General features: G+C 41.6%; 1 long non-coding RNA gene across 1 annotated transcript in view; it reads left to right on the forward strand.

Moving 5' to 3' along the window:
* LOC144755829 (uncharacterized) overlaps positions 1–24,096 on the forward strand; it is a 65,766-nt gene that overhangs the window by 37,147 nt on the left and 4,523 nt on the right. Inside the window, exon 2 of the long non-coding RNA XR_013594974.1 lies at positions 4,639–4,739. This is a non-coding gene — a long non-coding RNA (uncharacterized LOC144755829). The remainder of the gene's footprint in view (positions 1–4,638; positions 4,740–24,096) is intronic.

Genomic DNA, 24,096 nt, shown 5'->3' on the forward strand with positions numbered 1-24,096 from the left:
ACTGCAGCTGCCATTTGTCTGAATGAAATAGACGAAATATCCACTGCAATATCTATAGATTCGGATGCCGCTCTAGATCCATCCTGAATTATGGTGGCAGCCTCTCCCTTTTTATCCTCCGGCAGATGGGCCAACAATGGTGCTATATCTGACCACATTTTCCGATTGTACCTGCTAATGAGGGCCAAAGCATTTGCAGCTCTAATGGAAGCTTCTGCCATCATGGCAAAGCGCTTCCCCGCACCATCCATTCTTCTTCCTTCTTTGTCTGGAGGAGCTGCAGATGTTGAAACTGAATTTTTTGAATTGCGTTGTGCGGCTTGCATTACCACTGACTCTGGCCGTGGATGCCCAATTAAACACACTGGAGAGGATTCTGGTGCCCGATACTTCTTCTCTATCCTAGGCACCAAGGCTGCGACTGAGGCAGGATTTTTCATAAGTTTCAATCCCTCTTCCTAAATGAACTCGTTAATAGGGATTGCACTGATATATTTTCGTGACTCTTCTTTAAAATCGTATAGAAAACATTCTGGTTCCTGAACTGGAAGCGGGAGTTCAAATCTTTTTGAGGCTTTTTCCATAATATCATGGAATTCTCCAATGTCCTGTGGAGGAGAATTTGCTGGAGACGGCGGTGGAGACGGTGCAGTAGGAATAATATATGCATCCCATTCTATCCCAACTGGACTGTCTTGAAGAAGTTCTCCTTCTTCAGGTTGATCTCCGTCACTGTCTGCCAAATCATCTCTAATTGTTATAATTGGGGGGATCGAATCTTTTGAACTGGAGGTGGAGGTTGAGCTACTTGACATTGAACTTGACTTGCTGCAGGCTTTGAGGTTGGAGCGTTAGCTTCCAGAAAACGACGATAGTAGTCGATAATCATGTGACATAAATCAGTCACGAGAGAAATTGGCATCGAGACAGACTCCTCTCTCACCTCAGGCTGTACTTCTTCCTCCTCCTCATAAGCATATGACTGTTGAAATGACTCATATCTCTTTGATTCAGTCACTGGACGATCCTGGAAAGAAAACACCTCCTGAACTTCCTGATATTCCTCTTTGTCAGTGTCCTGGCTTTTTATTTGGTGCTGAGAAGGGCTACAAGCCACTCCTGTCGGCTCCTCATCCTCTGACTGCAAATCCAGTAAGTTTGATGGAGGTAGTGGTGAAATTTTAGTCCAGCTTGTAAAATCCGTAGATTTCTCGTCGACGGTGGAAAGGACTTCAAAGTTATCAATGACTTTGTCTTCGGGGACTTAAAATATGTTGTCGACGGAGCTCCCGTCAACGATGGTCGCGTTGACGACGAAATAGGGACTGTCGTCGACGAAGTCGTTGGCACCAACGGTGTCATCAACGAGGTCGTCATCGACGCAGTCGGCAGCGGCGTCGACGCTGTTCTTCCCGTTGAGGGAATCGTCGACAAACCTTTTTTCGACTATGTTGTTTTAGTTGTCTTCGTCGACGCAGCTGTCGTCGTCGATCGTAGTCGTCGAAGTTGTCGTCGACGGTGTTGTTGCCGTTTTCACAGGAGTCAATGCCGGCGACACCCCCACTTTTGTAGAAGGAGCAAAAGACACCTCCCTTGATACAGATGACTTTTTTAAGGGAGTGTGACGAAGAGAAGACGAACAGGCTTCTTTGACTTTGGTCTTTTGCTTTTTTGGATCTACCTTCTCCTCAGGAGCAGAAGACTTCCTCTTCTTGGAAGCTTGAGTAATGACTTCTTCCTCACATTCAGAATCTGAAGTGGCCTTCTTCTTTTGAAGCCACAAAAGTAAACGTGCCTCCCTGTCTCTCAAGGTTTTTGCCGAAAAGGTTCTACAGTGCTTGTAGTCTTTTGGCACACGTTTAGGGTGGAGGCAAAACAAACAGTCCTTATGTGGATCCTCAGAATATAGTCTAGGTTTTCCACAGGATCTGCAGGGCCTGAACAGCCTCTTTTTAGAGCTTTCAGCCATAGTAGGTAAGAGAAGTAACACAGTACCTTAAATCCAGCACAAAGAACTTTCAGTTGAAAAGGTGAAAAGTTCACACAGAAACAAAACTGAGCAGAGCTCAGTGGTACTCCTTCTCACACGAAGGCGGTTGGAAATCTGATGTATGATGGCTCTGCGGGGAAGTGTGATATCAGGGCTGGCAGCTGATTGGCTGAGTTTTGGACCAAATAATGATGAGGTTTAGTTACCAAATAATATAATTCCCTATGGGATTTTTTCTATGCATTTTCTAATACTGCTATGGTCATCTTGTTACTGTGAGACTCCCACCATGACGACGGGGAAGATACAAGCATGTGAATCTATGAAAGATTCAATATTGGAGAATGGTGCTCCTGGTGGAAGGGGCGGGAGGTGTAATACAAGCCCATTTCTAGCACTGGCGTAACAAACCTTGAGGGGGCCTCCCTGCAAGGCCCGTGGAGGGGCCCCTTCCGGGCTCAATCAGGAGTTCTGAAGCCAGAGTGCTGTGCTGAGGGGGGCCCTGGAGCTTGGGCCCCCAGCACCTCGGAGCCTGCGGGGGCCTGTGTTATTCCCCTGATCTCCAGGGGGGTACCCTAAAAAGATCCTGGTATCTAGTGGGCTATCACAACTCACACCCCACATCAAACCATTTTTCTAGACACTCAATTAGGATTCAGAAACAACCACAGCACCAAAACAGCACTCATCGAACCCACTGACAACATTCAAATCAACTTGCACTGAGAAAAAACAATAGCTCTCGTCCTGCTTGACCTCTTCACAGCCTTTGACACTCTCACGCAGCACCCTCATCAGAAGACTCAATGAGATTGGCATACAAGGATTCTCTCTCAAATGGATCTGTTCCTTCCTCGCAGGAAGAACCCAAAGGTTCGGGCTTCCATCCTTCACACCAGAGAACAAGGAATTGATGTGTGGAGTCCCAGAGGGATCATTCCTTAGCCCCACTCTTTTCAACAAATACATCACACCGCACGCCAATATCAACCGATCACAAGACATCACCACCATCTCCTATGCAAATGAAACCCAACTCATCCTCTCCCTGACAGACAAGACAACCACCACCTAAACCAACTTCACCAACTGCATGACCATGGTAGAAGACTGGATGCGAACCAACTGCCTGAAGCTCAACTGCGAAAAGAGGAACAACTAGTCTTTGGCAACAAGACCTCCCCATGGAACTCCGCATGGTAGCCTTTGGAGTGAGGACCAATGCCCACATACCACGCAAGAAATCTAGGGATCATCCTAGAAATCGGGTTCAACATGACATAGCGTGCACCTCCTGCATCCACATCCTGTGCATACTATGAAAGATCTTCAAATGGTTGCCTCAGAACACCAGACCATCACGCAAGCACTCATCACAAGCAAGGTGGACTACAGTAACACACTCTATGCCTGAATCTCTACCGAGACTCCAGACCATCCAGACTCGCACTCGACCTGCCACGCCACACCCACATCACAGTGCTCCTCAGAAAGCTTCACTGGTTCCCCAATCATAAACACAGCCAATTCAATTTTTCACTCACACATACAAAGTCCTACACAATATAGGAGCAGAATACCAGATCAGCCGCATACACTTTCACCAACCTACCAGACATCTACAATCTGCATCGCTCTCACAAACTCCCCGCATTCACAAAAGCAAAATTGGAGGGTGCTCATTCTCCTACATTGCTCCAACGAAACAGGATGACCTCCCTCAACACTTCAGAGCATCTTCCTCACTTCTTGAGTTCTACAGGAAGCTGAAGACCTGGCTCTTCATATAACCACCTTGGGGACCGCACACCCACACACCTGCCCAAGTGCTTGGATACACTCTCAGGGGATTAGTGCTCTATACAAATCAATATAATTAGGCTATGCTGGTTTAGGTTTAAACTTATAATAACTAATCAAACCCCACCAAAAGAGAAAGAGACCTCACCAGTGTAAACATATAAACACTGAAAAGACACATGCACAACTACAAACTAAATGCCATTCAAAGAAAGTAAAAGTCCTTTTTATTTCTTCCTGAATGGGCCAATACAAGGTAAAGTTGTTATTCAAGGTAGCAGCAAGAACGACTAGGCTAACATTATTCTGCTTGAGTTTTGTTGTTTAAGAATGTCACTAAAATATTGTTTCTTCTTCCTTTTGCTTTCTTCAGTTTTTTTGCTTTTTTGTCCAAAAATGCAGAGTTTAGAAGGATGTTTTATGCCTTGTTTAATTAATTTATAAACTGTAGAGAATCAGGAAATAACAACATCATATTTTATATTTTGGCTACGTTTGATGCTTTCATTGATAGGTAAAATGGCTGGTTTCAAAAGAATCTTTCCCAATATGTACCATCACATTTACCCACAGAGAATGGGTAAAGCCCCTTGATAAATCAGTCCCCATTTCTAGCGAGTCAGTATTAATAGTAGGTGAATTTCCAAACACCCCAGGCTTTAAACATTCAAGCAAGGTATAGTGACAGGCATATGTGAAAAGAGTGCAGTCACAAAGCATCTGGGATAGTGGTGAAAACATGACACCAGACTTATGGAAAACATGGAATGCAGTGTCACTTGGAAGTATGCTGCGAATGTTCTTAGCAAGTTCAACAAAGATTGAAGTAATATTGTTTGTATTTGCAGTGATTCTGGTACGTATATGAAAAAGTTGTATGATGACCTGTCAAAATCGATACTTGACCTGAAGTGCTTCCCTGTAAGAGATCCTTGCCACTTGCTCGATGGTATGCACCTTTATAATCTCCAGAGTTAATGAAAAATGCTATTGACTTTTTAGTCCATTCTGGTGCTGTTTTGTTATGCGCAGAAATGAAAACAAAAATATTTCTAACTTTTGCGTTGTGTGACATAAAAGAAGAGTCATCCCAACGGTGTCATTTATCCAGTGCTTCTCAGTCCTAGAGGCTGTGGATGCTACATTATACATGTGCAACCGTTGACAAAATATTTGCTGAGTGATGATGCCAAAGGCAAGAAATGTGAGAATCTTCAGTTGCATATTGATAGTGAGGTGAAAAAAAATGAACACTCTACTGCTTTTGATTTTTACAGGAAAACATGACTGCTGTTGTGGACATAATACAAAAACTAAAGTCTGAAAACACCCTTGTCTACCAAGTGTTCATCATAATTGGCATAGATGTGAAACATCTCCTTGAGAGTAGGCTGGGTGATACTTTTAGTGATTTTAGCACTGCAACATGTAAGCAAAGAAATGTTGAGGAGCAATTCAGGACATTTTATTTTACAATGTATGAGAAATGGCTTGCAATGATGCATAGAAATGTCCCTTCGCCAATCATGGCATTTGCATTCAATAAAGCCTCACTGTGGTACTCTGCACATGTTCCAGATCCCTTCAGTAAAGGGGAGTTATCTCTGGACTTTCAAAAGTGCCACTTTATTTTGGACCGCTTCAATAACTGAGGGCGTATGTGCCCAGTTCAAAGCATTTGTTGTAGAACCTGTCCCAGAGATTCGCAATCTTCAGGTGCACCAGTATTGGCATGGAAAGCTATGTCAGTGGCCAGAGTTAGCAAATTGTGTACTGGCTGTTTTGGCATATCCCGTCTCAAGCGCCAATGTCGAGAGGGCCTTTACGCAGGTGTGCATGGGAAGGAAAGAAAGATCACGCATGACAAAAGACTCTCTGAAGAAGTAGTGTATGGTGTACCATAATAAGTTTGATTTGTAAAAATGCATTTGAACCTCATATACACTGTACGTACACTGTCTATGTACCATGCACTATCAGTGCTGAAAGCAAGCAGTAATAAAAGCAAAATATTCCATAAACACTGTAAACACACTCTTTCTGTTGCTTTCAGTTCCATGAAAATGTGTAACCACTCATAACCACTGTTTTTTAAAGATAATGAAATCACACAAAAACACTGGAAAAAAACAACAGAATTTACCAAAAATATAAACTTAAAACAGGAAAGCCTAAATATAATATAACATGGATTTTAGTAAAATTACTTTATTCGATTTGGTTTAAGTCATAAAAAGAGCGGCTTAACCGCTAGAGCGCATAAACACATAACGCATAAAATTCACGAGCAAAGTACAAATTAGTTGATAAATTCTCATTTCAAATTTGTAATAAAAACTTTTTTTTTGATTAATAAAATATGGATTGAAAAGCGCCCACAATAATTCCAGTGGTTTTTATTGATTGAAACATTTCCACTTGGATTTCAACTGGTCTCGCCTGCAGACAGCTCATGCATGCTGTTGCTTGCAACAATCTATTGTTTCTAAAAGGGGCTTTTATCCCGCTTGTTACTTATCATTGATTGGCTCCATCGACAGTCTCATGTCCTTGCTTCACATAGGTTAGTATGTCGAGTCCAGTTTCATTTTCTTTCTGCCTTTGTCCCTTGGATGGAGCATGGACCAAGTACTGATTAAATGTTGCCCTTCTCCTGCTCCCCTTCAGATTGAGGTAAAAAAAAGTTTTATTTATTGCTCGGATTTCTAGCCAATAATGTTAGAAATAAGGGCTGAAATGTATGATTTACTGCTCGACCCCATTAAAAGTCCAACAGCAGTGACTGTGTGATTCTATCTAGACAAACTAGACTCGATCTAGTTGAGGCAGCCTGAAGAAGATATGTCCTATATGAATAATACTTTATAAATTCTGATTCTATCAGGAGAAATATTCCGTTTAAATGCCAGATCATTATCGGAAAGTGTAAATTGTTTTTGCACCATTATTTTTCTTACTACGGAGATGTCAGGTGGGGCTGTCATGCAAGCACTAACACTGCACTTGTTTTTTTGCGGTTTTATGAAACACAAACTCGACCCACAGGTATTGGAGTGGTTTACATGAGCACTAGTTACATTACAGAAGGTTGCATACATTTTTTAAGGCACAGGCAAATTAAGTGGTTAGCCCCGATTAAGTGATTCGCCCAGAATCACAAGGTTGTTGAGCTGACTTTGAGATTCGAAGTTGGTTTCCCAGTTCCACAGGTGACAGCTCTGGCTGAATGTCACATCCTCTCCCATTCATTCTCCCACTTGATAAATCCACCTTTTCAAAGGCTCTCCATGCCTGTAATATTAATAGTGGGCCCTGGTACTGGGGTATGTGTTTGCAGCAATAAGTGCGGATGAGGCAAGCGATTTAGCATCTCCTGATTCCCCATCTCCATCTATCATTTCCAGTTTTCCAAGGAGGGGCAGAAGGAAGGGGAGACAGCAGCCCACAGGCTGCATGGCTCCTAGCCCCAACTATTTGACGGCATTGGGAAAGCCAATACTTCCCCCTACACAAGATCTATTGGCTTTGTCAACATTATTTTGGCCAGCACAGCCGCTGTGAATCATAGCTGTAAGTAAAGAAAATAAAAGTGCTAAGATGTGGTCAACACTGGCCAGAATCATGTCCACCACTTCAACAGGCAAATCGAATCCACTCAGCTGTTTTGGCTCAATCTCCACACATGGTCCTTCTGAAGAGGTACTTGCAGCTCGGGACAGGGGTTGAATATGTTCCAGCTCAGCAGGTCAGAATACCAGACTCTCAGAGCCCAGTCTGGGCATATCAGGATGAGGTGAACCGAGCTCTGACCCGCCTGACCACCTTCTGCAGCAGCGGCGGAAATGTGTAACTGAGACCAGAGGCCCATGGAAGGCAGAACACATCTCCCAAGGAACCCTGTGGTGGAAACTGTAGAGTGCAAAAGGGTTTACAATTACCATTCTTAAAAGCAACCGAAAAATGTACACAAGACATGCACTAATGAATGACCTGAACTACCTTCTGTTACAGATGCCACTTGTGGTCAGCTAGATGGCATCTTATGAGCTCTGTTGCATTGCCACATGGCAGTCATGTTGTCCCACAAAACTTGCTTAGGACTGCGCTTGACAGAAGACAGAAAGGCCTTGACAGCTAGCTGGGTGACAAACTGCTGCTGATCTGTACCTTGTCCACTGACTTGCTGCAGTCAATCTGGAATCCTTAATTAACCTTTGAAGGTCCCAGGCCGCCCCGTCCAGTACACAGATGTCGGAGAGGCACCCCCAGTGCTGAGCCCATTGAAAGCGGAGGTTACACTGTAGAGCCCAAATGTACCAACATGCACGAGGCAACAGCAGGACACAAAAGACCAGGAGTCTGAAAAGTCTCAGAACTGTGAAGCCATTATACAGGGATAAGCTATCTGAATCATATTCTGAATGTGCTCAGCTCACTGTTCGAGCAGAAAAGCTTTGAACGCCACCATGTCCAGAACAGCCCCTCTAAAGGGAGTCCTTTGCATTTGCATTGTCCGAGAGTGGAATTTCAATTCTTTGATGGAGTACCCAAGGGAAGACAGCAGGAGTTCCGTAGGGGGGCTGCTATGGACAATGAAAAGCCCACCCCTCAACAGTAAGTCATTGAAGTATGGGAAAACATGCATCCCCAGTGTGAGAAGATGGGCCGCAACCACCACCATCCCCTTTGTAAACACTCAGGTGAGGCCGAATGGCAGGATGATGACATAATGAAGGGGAAGAAAAGCCAGTGGGACTGCTATATGGGTGCCGGAAAGTACTTGTCCTGCAAGTCCAAGGACAACATCCAAACCCCAGAGTCTATGCAGGGATAACCTGGGCAAGAGTGAGCATCTTCAATTTGTCCTTCCTTAGGAAGCTGTCCAAGAACCAAAGGTAAAAAATCGACTTGAGCCACCACAACCCCAAATCCTCCCCCTCCCCCTTTTCCAACAACAACTGAACCACTTGGGGAAGGATCAATGGTAACAAAGGCCCCTGCAGGCCCTGCATTGCGGGAGGGGGTGATCTCCAGGGGGCCCCCTCAGCACAGTGGGTGGGGGGGCAAGTTCCAGGGTGCCCCTCAGCACAGTAACCTATCCTGAGAGGTCCAGAGGGAGTCTGAAGGGGAGAGGGGCCTCCATGTACTTTGAAGGGTGGCCCCCTCAAGTTTAGTTACGCCACTGGGAAGGATGGAGGTATGCTCTGATGATGTACGAGTTAAAAAAGTAAGAACTCGAGTCGGTTTGACTTAAAGGGAAGAGCATAATCCAGATGAATAACTAGGCCCACTGGACCGAGGTAAATGCCCTGCAGATGGGTAGGTAAAATGTATTCTAGCCCCTACGGACCACAGGTGTCTTCTGAAGGTGGGGAATCAGATCCAGTTGACAGCAGCAGCAGGGAAAGAGGAAGATCAGGACTGGCCATGTTGTCAGTGTCCTTAACCTCTGACACCACTATGCATCCTGAAGCTTCAAAAGGGTTTAACAGGCTGCTAAATGGACTGAAATGAGTACCTCTAGAAGTAAGGCCTGTGTGTAACCCCTGAAAAGTTTGGTATTGTTGATGGAACTAACAGGCCTGCGAGAGCTGGCCCAAGCAGCAGGTATTACCACAGCTATATTTAAACCATTCAAAACCTTTATACAGCCAGGAGCTATCAAAATGTATATCCAAAAAAGATGCTTGCACATCATCGGATTAACTTTTTTGGGGGGGAATTTGTTTTTATTAAATTTTAAACCTCATCAACATGAGACTCACATAACATCATATACATAATAATAGGGCGTTGCAATTGGACACTTTGGCGTCATACAATTATCAAAGAAACACCATCTGCTGTACATTGTACTTGTGTTTTCATCAGTCGTCCACTCCTGACATTTACTTCAAGCAATGATACCAGAAGCCTGATCTCAATGACTTAGGACAGAGACACTTTTCCCCGCATTCCAATTGTACACTTTGGGACCCAGGAGGTGGGCCTGCTCCCTCCTCATTTGCACGGTCGCCTCCATTATCATCCTTGCCCTCCACATAGGTTTTATACAATGCCCAAAAATTCTTTGGTCTATTTCTTGGTGGGAGCAGTTCACTATAAACTTCAGTTTGTGTACTACAATAAAGCATTTCCCTTGACCATTGTACCAGTGTGGGAGGAGGTCCTCGCATCCAGCATGTCGCTACACATCGTTTTGCTAGCAACAAACCCATGTCTATTAATCTCCTTGACCCCTTTGGTATTGCCTTAGAATATCCCAATAAGGCGAGCGCCGGCTCTGGCAACAGCGTCAATTTTACCACTTGGTTTAGTTCAGTAAAAATCAACCACCAAAAATGTGCTATTCCCGGAAAAGTCCAGGACAAATGAAAAGAATCAGCAGCCTGTGCGTTACACCTATCACAGGTTGACTCCTCTCAGAGCCCATACCTATGTAGTCGTTCCGGGGTGTAATACATCCTGTTGAGGTATTTGAAATGTATTAATCTAAGCCTCCTGTTCAGGGATATACGTTTTGTGCTGAGACAACAGTATGTCCACATATCGTCCCTCTGAAGATCACGTTGCCAGGCCAGCCTCGCCTTAGTGTAGTCACCACTCCTAGTAGCCATCGAGATATGGTAGACCCTGGAAGTCTTGGTAGGGTCATCGTATTAACTTGGGGTATGCATCCAGGTGCAACAGCAAATTAATGCCCACACAGTCTGTAGTGTCTAAACAGACATAAATTGTACTTGGTCACATCCTGTCTGGTGCGAATGGCCTGGGTGAAGGTATTTCGGAACTCCTCAAGGAGAATAGACAAGATTTTAGTAGCAATATCCCAGAGGCCATAAGCAGACTGCATTCAGAGACTGCAATGTCAAACTGGCCAAGGAGAACACCCTCTTTCCAATCACATCATTGTGCTTTGATTGTCTATCATGTATCGCCACAGGAAAGGCATTCAGGTTAGCTTTGTTGGCTGAAGTCTGAACCACAAGATTTTCTGGCGTGGTGTGGTGTGTCACAGAGGTCAGATCACCTGAAGCAGGCCTATTGTGCCTTTTAGCAGTGTTGAGTATGGTTTTGACTACAGTGCTGTTAGGGCATCATTGAAAAGTAGCAAATCTCTGAAGCCAAGGGAGAGGTTGCAAGAGTTCTGTAAGGCAACTATTGTTCCAACACCTGTGAGGCATTACAGCCCACCAACACAAAGGCCCCAGTGGGGAGTCCAATTCAGTCTCTGGTGAGGTAGCAATGCCAGTAGTATTTTGAAGGTCTAAGTACAAGCCAGCATTCGTGTAGTGGGGTAGTAATACATTGGCTGCCTCCTCCTGATCCTGGTTAAGTAAAATCTCTCTAAAGAGCTTGTATTGCATCTAAGCCTGAAGTAAACAAAGCCTCCATGCTCCAAAAATACTAGTGTGAGGCAAAGGCACTGCTAGAGATTCCTCCCACACCTGGGCAGTGTTTAGTGTTTCATAGCAAGAGATCCGTCAATATGGAACTGAACTCCATATTCAAGACCAGTGCTGGGGTTGGATCAGGATTTGGCAGCTCCAGAGCCTAAACTGGTGCCATACTGGCCAGAACTCCTGTAGCCTTCAGCAAGGGAGCGATGGTACAGTGCCAGGAGGAGGCCTAATGGGTTCAGTCATGGCCGGTGAAGGCCCTTTCTGTAGCGCCACAGTCGCACCCGACACCGTCGTCTAATGCTGGCTCGGTTGGGTGCGACGTACAGCACTTCTCCAGTGGTGAGGGTATGGAGAGCTCTGGCAGGCCACAGCGCTCAGCCTTTCTGCTTACCTCACGGCGGCTGGCTGACTGACTGGAGTTGTTCTCTGCACCTGCATACTGGTCCTGGGGGTTTTACTTCAAGGATGTACCTTGCGTAACTCCATGTTCTTGGTGTTTCCTCCTCCCAGAATTCCTTGGAAAGGAATTATATTCACTTATTCACCCTATCCAATATGGCAGCCGTCCTTAGTTCTCCTATGGTGCTTTTCCCAATCCATCATGGTTTCCTTTTTCCCATTATGTACATTTCTGGGTTTTGTGTATAAAAGGAGATCAGAACTGCCTTGCCCTTAAGTCGCAATACTTAGTCAGTCTTGTCGAGGGGTCTATACTTCCTTATGTTTTCCTGGGTCTTGATTCCTGTCCTCATATTCCGTTAGTTACATCTTGCTCCCCTTTCCTTAAACTGCCTGTATAAATGTGAGCAAACATTTAGGAAATACAATTACTGAGTGGACCTATAAGTATACAGAAATAATATGTGAACAACAAGATGTAATAAAGTATCAAAAATATGTATTTATTTGTATGAATATGATTATTTTGAATATTATATTCTTTTTTCTTTTTTAGGGCAAATTTGGAAACATTATATCATAAAAAACAGTTACTTAAATGTGTGCAGTATAATCATACAGTGTTTAGCACATTGTTGAACCCTGGTCACTATTTTAGGTATGCAGGCATGCTGACACACTCATACTCTACCTATTACTGCAAGGATATATTACACAAATATTGTATATAATTGACATACATGTAGTGACACAGCATAAAAAAATAACAATAGAGTAACTATAATTCAATTAACATCACAGCGGTTTCATAAAGAAAAAGTATACATGTTAATCATGGTTGAAGAAATTCATGTCCTACGCAAATTTCGGCTATACAAATACATTTGTGGAAAAAACAGCTTTGTGGGTCACATATTGAGGGTCCTACTCAAAATTTCTACTTCAATGGATAATAAAATCTAGAAAAAGGATAGTTAAAACATGTCATAAGGGAAGACTGAAAAAATAGAAAAAGGAGGAAAGTGGTATTCAAAAAGTCCAAAAGAGTGGACTAAGTCTTAGATTTATTAAGAATTCTTAGAGTCACCAAGTAACGTGTTTGATGAAAGCAATAAAGAAAATAAGTGGAGCCCGTGAATTAAGAAAGCACCAAGTGAAGATGGAAATACACATGCACAAACAGATTGCCATAGAATGTGCATGTGGCGCTCAGGTAGCAGATATTATGAAACTGCTTTAAAACAGGCATATCGATATAGTACCCAATGTATGCCCCACGTTTGCTAAGAACCACATGTCCGAGCCACATATATGTAACAGATGAAAAAGAAGAAAAACATGTACCTTGTCAGACATACGAGATCATCTGACCTAGAAAAAATGATGGACTGGGGACACTGGTGCAGGAGTCTAGGCTGCACCTTGTAAAACATATGAGATATATTTATTACAGAAAAGGACTGATGAAAACTGGAGAAGAACTGGCTCAGTAAACGAACACCGGACAGCTACGCAGCCCACAAGAATGCCACCCGCAACCTCGTCACATCCGCCAAAAGGTCCTCCTTCAAAGACAGCCTAGACAAACACGCACACAACAGGAAATATAGTCAGGGGTACCCCTATTCTTGCAAACACCTCAAACTGCCTGTATTCCAGCTGCTTCGCCTGTGGTGCCAGCATCTGATGTTTTTTTGCCAAGTTTTCCTACAACAGGGGCATTATCTGCTTAGGTGTTTGCAAGTGTTGACAGCATTGTGGCTCCCGGAAGGGGTTGCCCATACCTCTGGCAGATCAAGACCAGGACGACCTGGGCAGTCCGCTCTCCTCAACCACGAGTATTTATAGCCTGGTGTGGTTCTGAGCCTGACAGATTGTGACGTCTACAAATTGGTCAAGTTCCAGAGACAATGGATCCAGCCCAAGATACTGTACAGTGTGCACTGGTGGATCAAGCCCAAGCCCTGCTGCAGAATGTACAGAAACAAGCAAAAGAACTGCAACAATTATGTGAGGAAAAGCTAGACTTGCGCCAAACCTTTTTCTGGAGATACTAAGTAGCTAAAAGAATTCATAGACTTCCGGCAGTCTTTTTCACCTTCCGCCCTGCACAGTTTGCTCAGGATACCGTAAAGATTGGTAACCTTATTAGTGCCTTTTCTGGGGCAGCTTTAGCTTAGGCAACCCCGTAAGTAGCCACAGACAACCTATGCCTCACGGATTATGCAACCTTTTAGAGAATGTGTGAGAGACTGGATTTGTTTATTTCAGTTGAATAAGCTGTTTGTGATATTCAACTAAGAAAGCAAGATCTTCTCACTTATATAACCCAATTTCATCAATTTGCTACGGACACCAACTGGGTAGAATGCCCTCTTATAATCTTGTTTCGCAGAGGTCTAAGAGAGGAAAATAAAGATGTGCTCTTTCACCCTAGTCAAGCGGAGCCTATTTAGACATTAATGGATCAGGCCTTGCTGATTCAACACCACCTATGCCGATCCGAAAAGTGATGAGCGCAGCCTTTCTCAACTTACGAAAGTGCACAAGTCCCTGCCCGAAAGACAGACACTGCCCCTGAGAAGTCAGTCTCCTCCAAGAGAAGAGCACATGCAAGTTGATATGGCAAGAGGAGCATTATCAAGTTCTGAAAGAGAATACACGTGTAAATATGGACACTGTATGTACTGTGGGTCAGCTGAACACCTAGTCTGAGGTTGCCATGTTCGGCCATAAAAACCGGGAAGTGCCAACTCCTGTCCCTTTTGAAAGGGAAAGGGAATGGAATCGCTTCATTCCCGTTCATCAGAATATCTAGGGATTCGCCAGCCTCTTTATTCATTTTGCCCATTCTATTGGAACTCCCTAGTGGCAATAACGAGAAGGCTTGCCCTTTTGGACAGCGGGGCGAGTGGCCTCTGCCTGGATGAAAACTGGGCATGAAAGAATGCCATTGAACATCTTTGGTTTCGGGACCCATCAAAGAAATGACAGTTCCACTGAAACTGTACTTTGGCAAGAATCAAAAGACTACATCTTTCGATCTCATAGCTTCACCAAACCATATTATAATTCTAGGAGTTCCTTGGCTGCTGCACCATAATCCTTACATCAACTTGGAGACTAGAATAATATCCTTATCTTTCCAATTCAGTCTCAAATTTGATTATTCCTTTGAAAATTAATGGACTCCTAAAAAAATGGCTCATATGACACCAATAGATTCAGGAAAAATAAATCTCCTTCAAGTGGTACAAGTTCAATATCAATCCTCTGATGGGAAACCTAAGGAATTATCCCCCAGCCTCCTGTGTGGACTGGAGTCAAACTAAATGCACATAAATAGTTGAGAGCAGAGAAATGCCCACTTTATAGAAGTAGTATTTCTAAGCTATTAATGACAATTCCACCTTTACCACGAGGGAGTGTTTGTCATTGAGAATCCAATGATAGTAAACAGTATGAGGCCTCTCCACTGTAAGCCACTACTGCAGCTTAAAGTAATTTCAGCCATTCCCCTATGTTAAACTATGAGAGAAGCACAGGCCTCGGCAAGCATATTTAAATGCCAAGTGACAGGACAGTGAGCTCAGGTCCTGCCTTGGCAGGCCTGAGACAGGCTTGAAAGGTGACTTATGTGGGTGGCACAACCTGTGCTGCATGCTCACTATGAGCATTTGAAGTAGAGGACCTGGGTATATTATACCACTGTACAAGGGACTTACAGGTAATTCAACATAAGCCAATCAGGTATACACCAATCACTAGCATGCTTAGGAAGAGCACACACTCTTTAGCACTGAATGGCAGTGGTGAAGTGCTCAAAGTCCTATGGCCAAGAAAAAGATACAGCAAAAAGGGGGAGGCAAATGGCAAAAAGTTGGAGGAAGATCACCCTAAGGATGACAGGTCTAACAGCCTTATGTGCCATCCGGCACCTAGATTACAGCATAGCTGAGGGATCCATTCTAACCTCAGTTATATATACCTATGGCAAAAAAAGTGTGCCTCAATTTCAAAGTATTATAACAGAAGGGGCACCCCCCTCCTGTCCCTCCCAACTTGTACCATTTGGCTGAAAAGGCCTTGAGTGGCAATGTGCCAAGTCTAAGGAGAATGTACAATGTCTTAGCCTCTGAAGAAGTAATTCTGTCAAGAAATAATTCAGACTGCATTTGAGAATTAAAAACTTCTCAATCAAGCCATCAGACCTACGCTTGCGCCATATTTCCTTACGGATGTAGTCCCAATAGACTCTCGGAATCCAAATAGCTGAGTCTTTCGTCATTTTACTGGGCTCTTCCCAAACGTCCTCTATTTTTTAGAAGGCTACACAAAGCTTTCACTGTTTTTAAGCATGGTGTGATACATTGTGTGTCTAAGATAATTAGCTCCTCAGGAGCAGCTCTGTATGGGGCCAAAGCGGGCGTTGTCCAGATTTTAACCCAGTAAATCAAGATTTTAAGTTGTGCTATGTGATGAATCATCTTTAAATTCAAGTCCCACCTTAGGAGTATGAGAAGTGTGCTAACTGGAACATTCAAGAGAGATCTCCTAAATTTGTTTTCTGAGCAAATCAATTGAGTAAATGTCCCAAAGCCCCACATTTCTGCCCCATACAGAATTCCTCTGAGGGTCACAGCTCTCTTTACCTCCAGGGCTGGCAAAAGTGCCCTACTAGAAGTTGACTTGATTTTTTTCACCACGGCTGCCGATCTTTGCTGGAGAGTAGAGTTACTTTTTAACAGCTGGTGGTCCCAAGAAAGCATATCCATAAGCCTAAACCCTAAGTAATCGAAATTCCTGAACTGCTTAATGGTTGCTCCATCCACAAGGATTTTAGTTCTAAATGTATGATGTGAGTTTAAGACCATGAATTTAGACTTGCCACCATTGATCTCCAAGCCCCTATGCTTACTAAATTGCACAAAGTTTAACAACTTCTGCAAGCCCATTGGTCTGTGCGACAGAAGCAAAGTATTATTGGCAAACCGCAGTACCGGAGTGCTGGTGCCGGCTAATTTTGGTGAGTCATGCTGACAGTCATTCAGTGCTTCTAACACGTTGTACATATTCAAGGAGAATAATGTGGGAGCCAAGACACACCCTTGTCTCACCCCGCATAATAGGGATCCTAGTGATGAACTCCCCTTGGGCATTCCACCTAACCTGTGTGTAAGTCTCTAAACGTAATGTAACTATGACATGAAGGCTACCTACAAATGATAGTTCTTAATGGTAATATACTTCCAACAAATAGTCATGAAGCAATACATCTGATCAATGGTACTTGTTTTCTTGCAAAAACCTGCCTGAAAGTTCGACAAGATCTGGTGCTCGGCCATCTAATCCTTTAGCCATGAGAGAACTTGCCTGCAAAATATCTTCTGAGTGTTATCAATAAGGCAAATCACCTTATAATTTGCAGGATTATCTTTTGCCCCCTTCTTATGAATAGGTACAATTATGCCACCATGTCATGTCTCAGGTATTCCATCCCCACTATAGTATTACTGAGCATGTTCAGACAGGGAACCCGTATATCTGGCTATGAGTGAAACAGGTCCCCTGGTATACTATCAGGGCCAGGAGCCTTTTCTTTTTTCACGTGCAGGAGAACAGTCCTGTTTTTCTTAAGGGTAAACACCTGTGAAATCGCATCCAAATAAGAAGGGTTGGTAAAGGAGAAAGCACGACTATCATCAGGGATGCAGTGTGCGCCTTTCTGATCACTGTCCCTTGTTTCATACAGGGCAGAAAAGTGTATGACACATTGTTCTGCCCGGATAAAAAACATCTGGTGTATTGATTTCAGAGATGCTACCAGTGGCAATGATTTTATGGCAAGACAGGAGGCTAGCATTATGGATAATACTTTTATTTACCACTTCTGAGCAGCAAACACTTCTAAGATAAACACTCAACATTAGGTCCTATATAATCATGCCATCCACCATCTTTTCCCTCTTTTGTTTGCTGCTTCGGAGCAGATAAGTACTCTTTATGTTACTTTATACGTTGAATCATATAGAATGTGTTTAGAATGTTGAGAGAGTTTTGGTACCAATTTATGGACCAGGTGCGTCTGTTAAGGTTATATTTCCCCATACAAGGATAAAAATGTTTTGCTGTCTTTGTTTTTTTATTTTTTATTAATTGTTTGAGTTGTCAAATAAATGTTTAGAATTCTTTAGTTTTTGGTGAGGGGTGTTTAAAACCGAGGATTTAGTTTTAGGAAGAGCCGTTTTACAGAATTAAATTTTTTGATTGAGAAACAGTAGTTGTGTCAGCGCTTACCATTATAGCGCGAGCTTTGTTAGCTGCAGTGCAAGGCTTCGGCAGCAGGGGGTGCGAGGCTGCAGAAGCCGTCTGGCGGCCATTATCAGCAGCTGCATTACTATGCGTATCGTCATGGGCAAGTTGTCTGCCTGATTAGAGGAGTGAGCTTCGCCGATGCGTGTAACACAAACATTTCGGAAGCCATTTTGACGCCAAGCACATTGTTGCGCAGAATTCAAAAGACGTCAAGGCCGGCATTATTTAAAGATTTGGCTTCTGGCTTCTTTTGTGTGAAATTTAAAGGTTGAGTAGGTTATGTGTTGTTTAGGAGAATTTAGAATCGGAAGGTGAACAATTGCTGATTGGAGGTGCCATTTTGAATTGGGCTTCTATCGGGATTTACTAAGTTATTTTTTATCAGCATGTTGGGCATGTTTTAAGGTCACGAACATATTGCTAGGCAATGGATTATGCCGGTTGAGTAACAGCAATTGCCTGACTAGTGCGTTGGCGTTTCAGGTAGGAGGTAGCCTTTTGAGGTTTGAGATAGATTTGGAATTTGTAAGGAGATTAATTTTAAACATGGCTGATGTATAGATTGGAGGGACAGATCAGGAGACTATAATTAAAACGTTGTTCACAGATGAAATTAGAAGTTTGGTTCAGGATTCTGTGAGGTCAGCTTTAGCTAATAGGAAAAGGAGTCATGCAGATGAGGAAGATGACTATTTTGCAATCTCTGAAGGAGAAGAGAGTTTACAGAGGACCAGGAGATAAATGGTCTGATAAAAGAAAGCACCTGGAGCATGGTGCAGGGAAGAGGAGTCAAAAGCGGCTCACAAAGAAAGGGTGTTTGTGGTAACACTACAGAAGGGTATGTTTTCCTCGCAGAAAGATTTGGTGGTGAAGATTTCGATGAATACATTTTTAATTTAAATTATAAAGATGATTTGGATTATGATTTTGAATTAGCGAAAAAGGAAGAAGCAAAGGAGAAAAAACTGTGGTGGATCCACTTGGACAGAAGTTTTTTGACCCTAAGGGGATTCGTCATCCCGAGGGTCTGACTGGTGGCCTATGAGTCATGTGGCAGATTATATCAGGCATTGGATTTGACGAACCTTAGGAAAAGGGGAATGTCATGTCATGAGAGCAGAGTGTTCCTGCCCTGTGATTGGGGAAAAGGATTCCATGACACCAAATCTGGACCTGAGTTGATCACCAACACGTTTAAATTGGGTAGGGATCTGAGAAAGGGTCTTGAGAAATCTCTCAAACAGTGCAAAGAGAAACTACTGGACACACTAGGGCCTCTGGCTAGGATGTTTGACATGCTAGAGGAGGCATACTTGAAAGGTTCAGATCTGGATATTAATCTATTGAGAGGATGGTGCCAGAGGACACTTTCTTTTCTAGGAAGTGTGAATGCAGGGCTAATCGCTGAGAGACGTAAGGCTGTTTTGTTTTGCAGAAATCCAAAATTGGGAGATTTTGCACGTAAGTTATCAAGTAAGGATCCCAAAGAAATGCTTCTTGTAGAAGGTCTAGTTAAGGCACTGAGAAAATACATGCACACTTTCACTGCATTGGATAAGGTGCAGTTTAATATGCGTAGGGAGGTCAGAAGAGTTTTTCTGGCATGGCTGGAAAAAGAGGCAACCTCCCAGCCGTAGCTTCCTTAAGTCCCATGGGCAAAGCAGGGGATTCTTCCGAAGTTCCCACAATAAATATGGATTTTACCTTCAAAAAGTAAAGGGGGTCCAGATCAAGGGCTGCAAGGAGCAGAGGACAATCATCTGTAACACATCCAGGTGAGTACAGCGATCTGCTCTGGTTTTATCCAGCAAAAGGTCGGTGGAAGGTAAAGTCATTTTGTGGATACTTGGAGAACAATTACAAGTGATCCTTTAGTTTTGGAACAATTGTGGGGTACATACTAGAGTTCAATTCAATGCCAGAACAAGGGCAAGAACAAAGGGAACTTTGTTCCGACAAAATGCAAGAAAGCATAGTGAAGGAAGAGATAGAGAGTATGTTACAGAAGGAGGCAATCATAGAGATAGAAAAGGAAGATACAGGTTTTGTGAGCACATTATTTTTGGTGGAGAAAAAGGACAAGGGATGGAAACCAGTAATCAATTTGAAGGATGTAACTTACAGACACTTCAAGATGGAAGGCATCCAACTATTGAGAGATGTCTCACAGGATTCAGATTGGTTGGTAAAGTTGGATCTGAACAATGCTTACTTTACAATTCCTATGTTGAAGGAAAGGCCAAAGTATCTTCAGTTCAGGTGGTAGGTTCAATTGTACCAATTCATATGTTTACCTTTTGGATTATCTTCAGCCCATTGGTGTTTCATAAAGGTAATGAGATCAATAGTGGGTTATTTAAGGGAAAGAGTGGTATGTATGATCATTTATCTAGACGATTTATTGATCATGAATCAAGATTTTTCAGTGTGAAGTTAGAGTTGAAAACAGTGAAATCCCTGTTAGATTTAGAAAAGTCAGTGTTAGAGCCAACTCAGTCCCTGGAATTTTTAGAATTTGTGTTGGAGGCTGTGAAAGCTCAACTGTTATTAAAAGAAGATAGGAAAAATGAGGCAAGAAGTGAGAACTGTATTGAGGAAACAGGTGGTGGAGTTGAGAGATTTGGCAAGGGTTATTGGTCTTTTATCCTTTTCGATACAGGCAGTGTTTCGAAGTCTGTTGCACTACAGGGCTTTGCAATGCAGGGATGTGGAATTCCTATGGCCTGAAGCCCAGGATTTATTGTTTGGGGTTAAGGGCAACAAGTTTTCATGTGTATATTGTCCTTGGGACAAGTAGGCCCAACCCCCTGCAGCACAAATCCTTTGGCTGCCAGTTTGCAGTACCACATTATGGATCAGGTGAAGGTGTACTGTCTGCAGTTAAGGTACTATTTTTGTCCACATGTCAATGGTGTTCAAACATGTATTTATGGTTCATTAATTGAAAGCCTTTATTATTAGTGTGAGTGCTCTAAGTAAATGTTGTAAGCTCCAACTGCACTACTGACAGTCGTTCCAGTTTAAAAATAAATAAAAAGTTTAGCAATATGAGGCAATGTATTATGCTCCCAGAATGCTCTCTGATTTGATGCAAATATTTGCAGAAGCTTGACAGCAAGATTGAGGATTCTTTGCTTTCCCACATAAAATGTTCATAAAAAAATTAAAACAGGAAAAAAAAACATTTTGCTAAACTACTGTAAAATTTCAGGTATCATTTCTTTGCAGCATCATTTAGTAACATGTTTTGATGCATGCTAGTATTTCCCAAAAATATTCATAACGGAAAATCAGTATAACCAGTTTCAATAAGATTACGGGAAACAAAAATAAACAAGCATTGGGAAAGGTCAGCTTTTTAGTTTTGTCAATATGTGAATTGTTTTGGCATGGTTTTTGAGGAACCTTATTGGTAAGCGAGCTGCCCGGGCCCTCACCATTATAACAAGGATTGGCAAAAGCAAAAATTGTTTTTGGTCTTAAAAACGACACACACTTACTGGCACTTAACAAAACTGCTTTGTGTGCCAATATGCTTCTTGTGAAAGAGCAGAATGCTTTCACTTCCAGTGAAGCCAGCCGATACAGAGAGAGAGAGTCAGAATTTATTAAACGCAAAAGGTCAGGGTCAACGCCAGACCAAATTTGGGGCCCATTTACTAAATAGTCTTAAAGTGCACCCATGGTATATGTCCTTGCATTAAGTGCAGATGGTGAACAGTCAAAATATCGACTTCAAAATATCGACTGGACATAATATCGAGTTTTAAATATCGACTGGACAGAATATAGACATCAAAAATATCGTTTTTAAGGTAAGTACAGTAATATCGACTGTTAAAAATATAGACAGTTAAAATATCAAAGTATATAATATAGGTTATTAAAATTATCTAATTTTTAATAATATTGATTTTTTATAGTGTTTTTTATGTTATTATATGTGTGAAAAGTGTGTATTTATGTTATAAATAATAATATTTAATGAAACTTATTTTTTAATTTTTGCGTTATTTAATTCTGTAGCGGGTTGTGGGTTTATAGGGGAATAGGGTGGGAAGTAATTTAATAATAATTAATTAAATATGTAAATGTATTTATTGGTATTCATTTTTAATTATTTGTTAATTAATTTATATTTGGTAATTATTTAAAATGTAATTGGCAATTAATTTAAATTAATTGATTAATTGTTAAATATGTTAATTTTTCTAATTTATTTTTGTAGGGGGTTGTGGGTTTATAGGGGAATTGGGTGGGAAGTAATTTATTTATAATTAATTAAATTAGCTAACATATTTATTGGTATTGTTGTAGAATTAATTGTTAATTCATTTTTTATGGGTAATTAATTAAATTAGAATTGCAAATTAATTTTATTTAATTGATTAATTGCTAAATATGTCAATTTAAAAATTTATTTTCTGTTGTGGGTTTATAGGGGAATAGGATGGGAAGTAATGTATTTATAATTAATTAAATAAATCAAATTAAATTTATTGAATTTAATTTGAATTTATTGTAAATTAATTTTTAAATGTTAAATTATTAATTGTTAATTTGTAATTAATTTGTATTAATAGTTAAATAATTGTAATAATTAAATTTAATTTGTAATTTTAATTGATTAATTATTATATTATATTAAATTCGTAATTACTTCTAATTAATTTTTGATACATATTAATTTATATTTATTGATATAATATATGAAGTATTTAATTTCACTACCGTTGCACTCTCTGGAGTGGGAATAGTAATTTTTACCCCTACGCTATCCAACACTTTCCCTACTGTTGCACCCACTGGAGTGGGAATAGTCATTTAAACCCCTACGCTATCCAACGCTTTCCCTACTGTTGCACCCACTGGAGTGGGAATAGTAATTTTTACCCCTACGCTATCCAACACTTTCCCTACTGTTGCACTCACTGGAGTGGGAATAGTAATTTTAACCCCTACGCTATCCAACGCTTTCCCTACTGTTGCACCCACTGGAGTGGGAATAGTCATTTTTACCCCTACGCTATCCAACCCTTTCCCTACTGTTGCACAAAATGGAGTGGGAATAGTAATTTTAACCCCTACGCTATCCAACGCTTTCCCTACTGTTGCACCCACTGGAGTGGGAATAGTAATTGTTACCCCTATGCTATCCAACGATTTCCCTACTGTTGCACCCACTGGAGTGGGAATAGTAATTTTTACCCCATACGCTATCCAACGCTTTCCCTACTGTTGCACCCACTGGAGTGGGAATAGTAATTTTTACCTCTACGCTATCCAATGCTTTCCCTACTGCTGCACTCTTTGGAGTGGGAATAGTAATTTAAACCCCTACGCTATCCAACGCTTTCCCTACTGTTGCACTCTTTGGAGTTGGAATAGTAATTTAAACCCCTACGCTATTCAACGCTTTCCCTACTGTTGCACCCATTGGATTGGAAATAGTAATTTTTACCCCTACGCTATCCAACGCTTTCCCTACTGTTGCACTCTTTGGAGTGGGAATAGTAATTTAAACCCCTACGCTATCCAACTCTTTCCCTACTGTTGCACTCTTTGTAATGAGAATAGTAATTTAAACCCCTACGCTATCCAACGCTTTCCCTACTGTTGCACTATTTGGAGTGGGAATAGTAATTTTAACCCCTACGCTATCCAACGCTTTCCCTACTGTTGCACCCACTGGAGTGGGAATAGTAATTTTTACCCCTACGCTATCCAACGCTTTCCCTACTGTTGCACCCACTGGAGTGGGAATAGTATTTTTTACCCCTACGCTATCCAACGCTTTCCTCACTGTTGCACCCACTGGAGTGGGAATAGTATTTTTTACATTTTGCTATTGTACGTTAATAATATTGGATATTATTTAATTATATTATGTTAATATATATATATGTTTTAACAAATATGATTATTAATTTGTTTAATAACTTTTATTAAATATGTAATTATTATAATTTAATTAAAGTATTTTTAAGTATATTTTAGTAATTAATTTTAAATTATAATTTAATTTAACACTGTTTTTAATAAAGTCGATATTTTTTAAAACTATATTTTTGTAAACGATATTTTGTACTCAATATTTTTGTACTTACCTGTTTGTACATACAAACTCGATATTTTGTCTGTAGATATTTTTTCCTCGATATTTTGGGTAGTCGATATTTTGTCAGTCGA

Source organism: Lissotriton helveticus, chromosome 5_1 (assembly GCF_964261635.1).
Source record: "Lissotriton helveticus chromosome 5_1, aLisHel1.1, whole genome shotgun sequence".
Taxonomy (NCBI): Eukaryota; Metazoa; Chordata; class Amphibia; order Caudata; family Salamandridae; genus Lissotriton; species Lissotriton helveticus.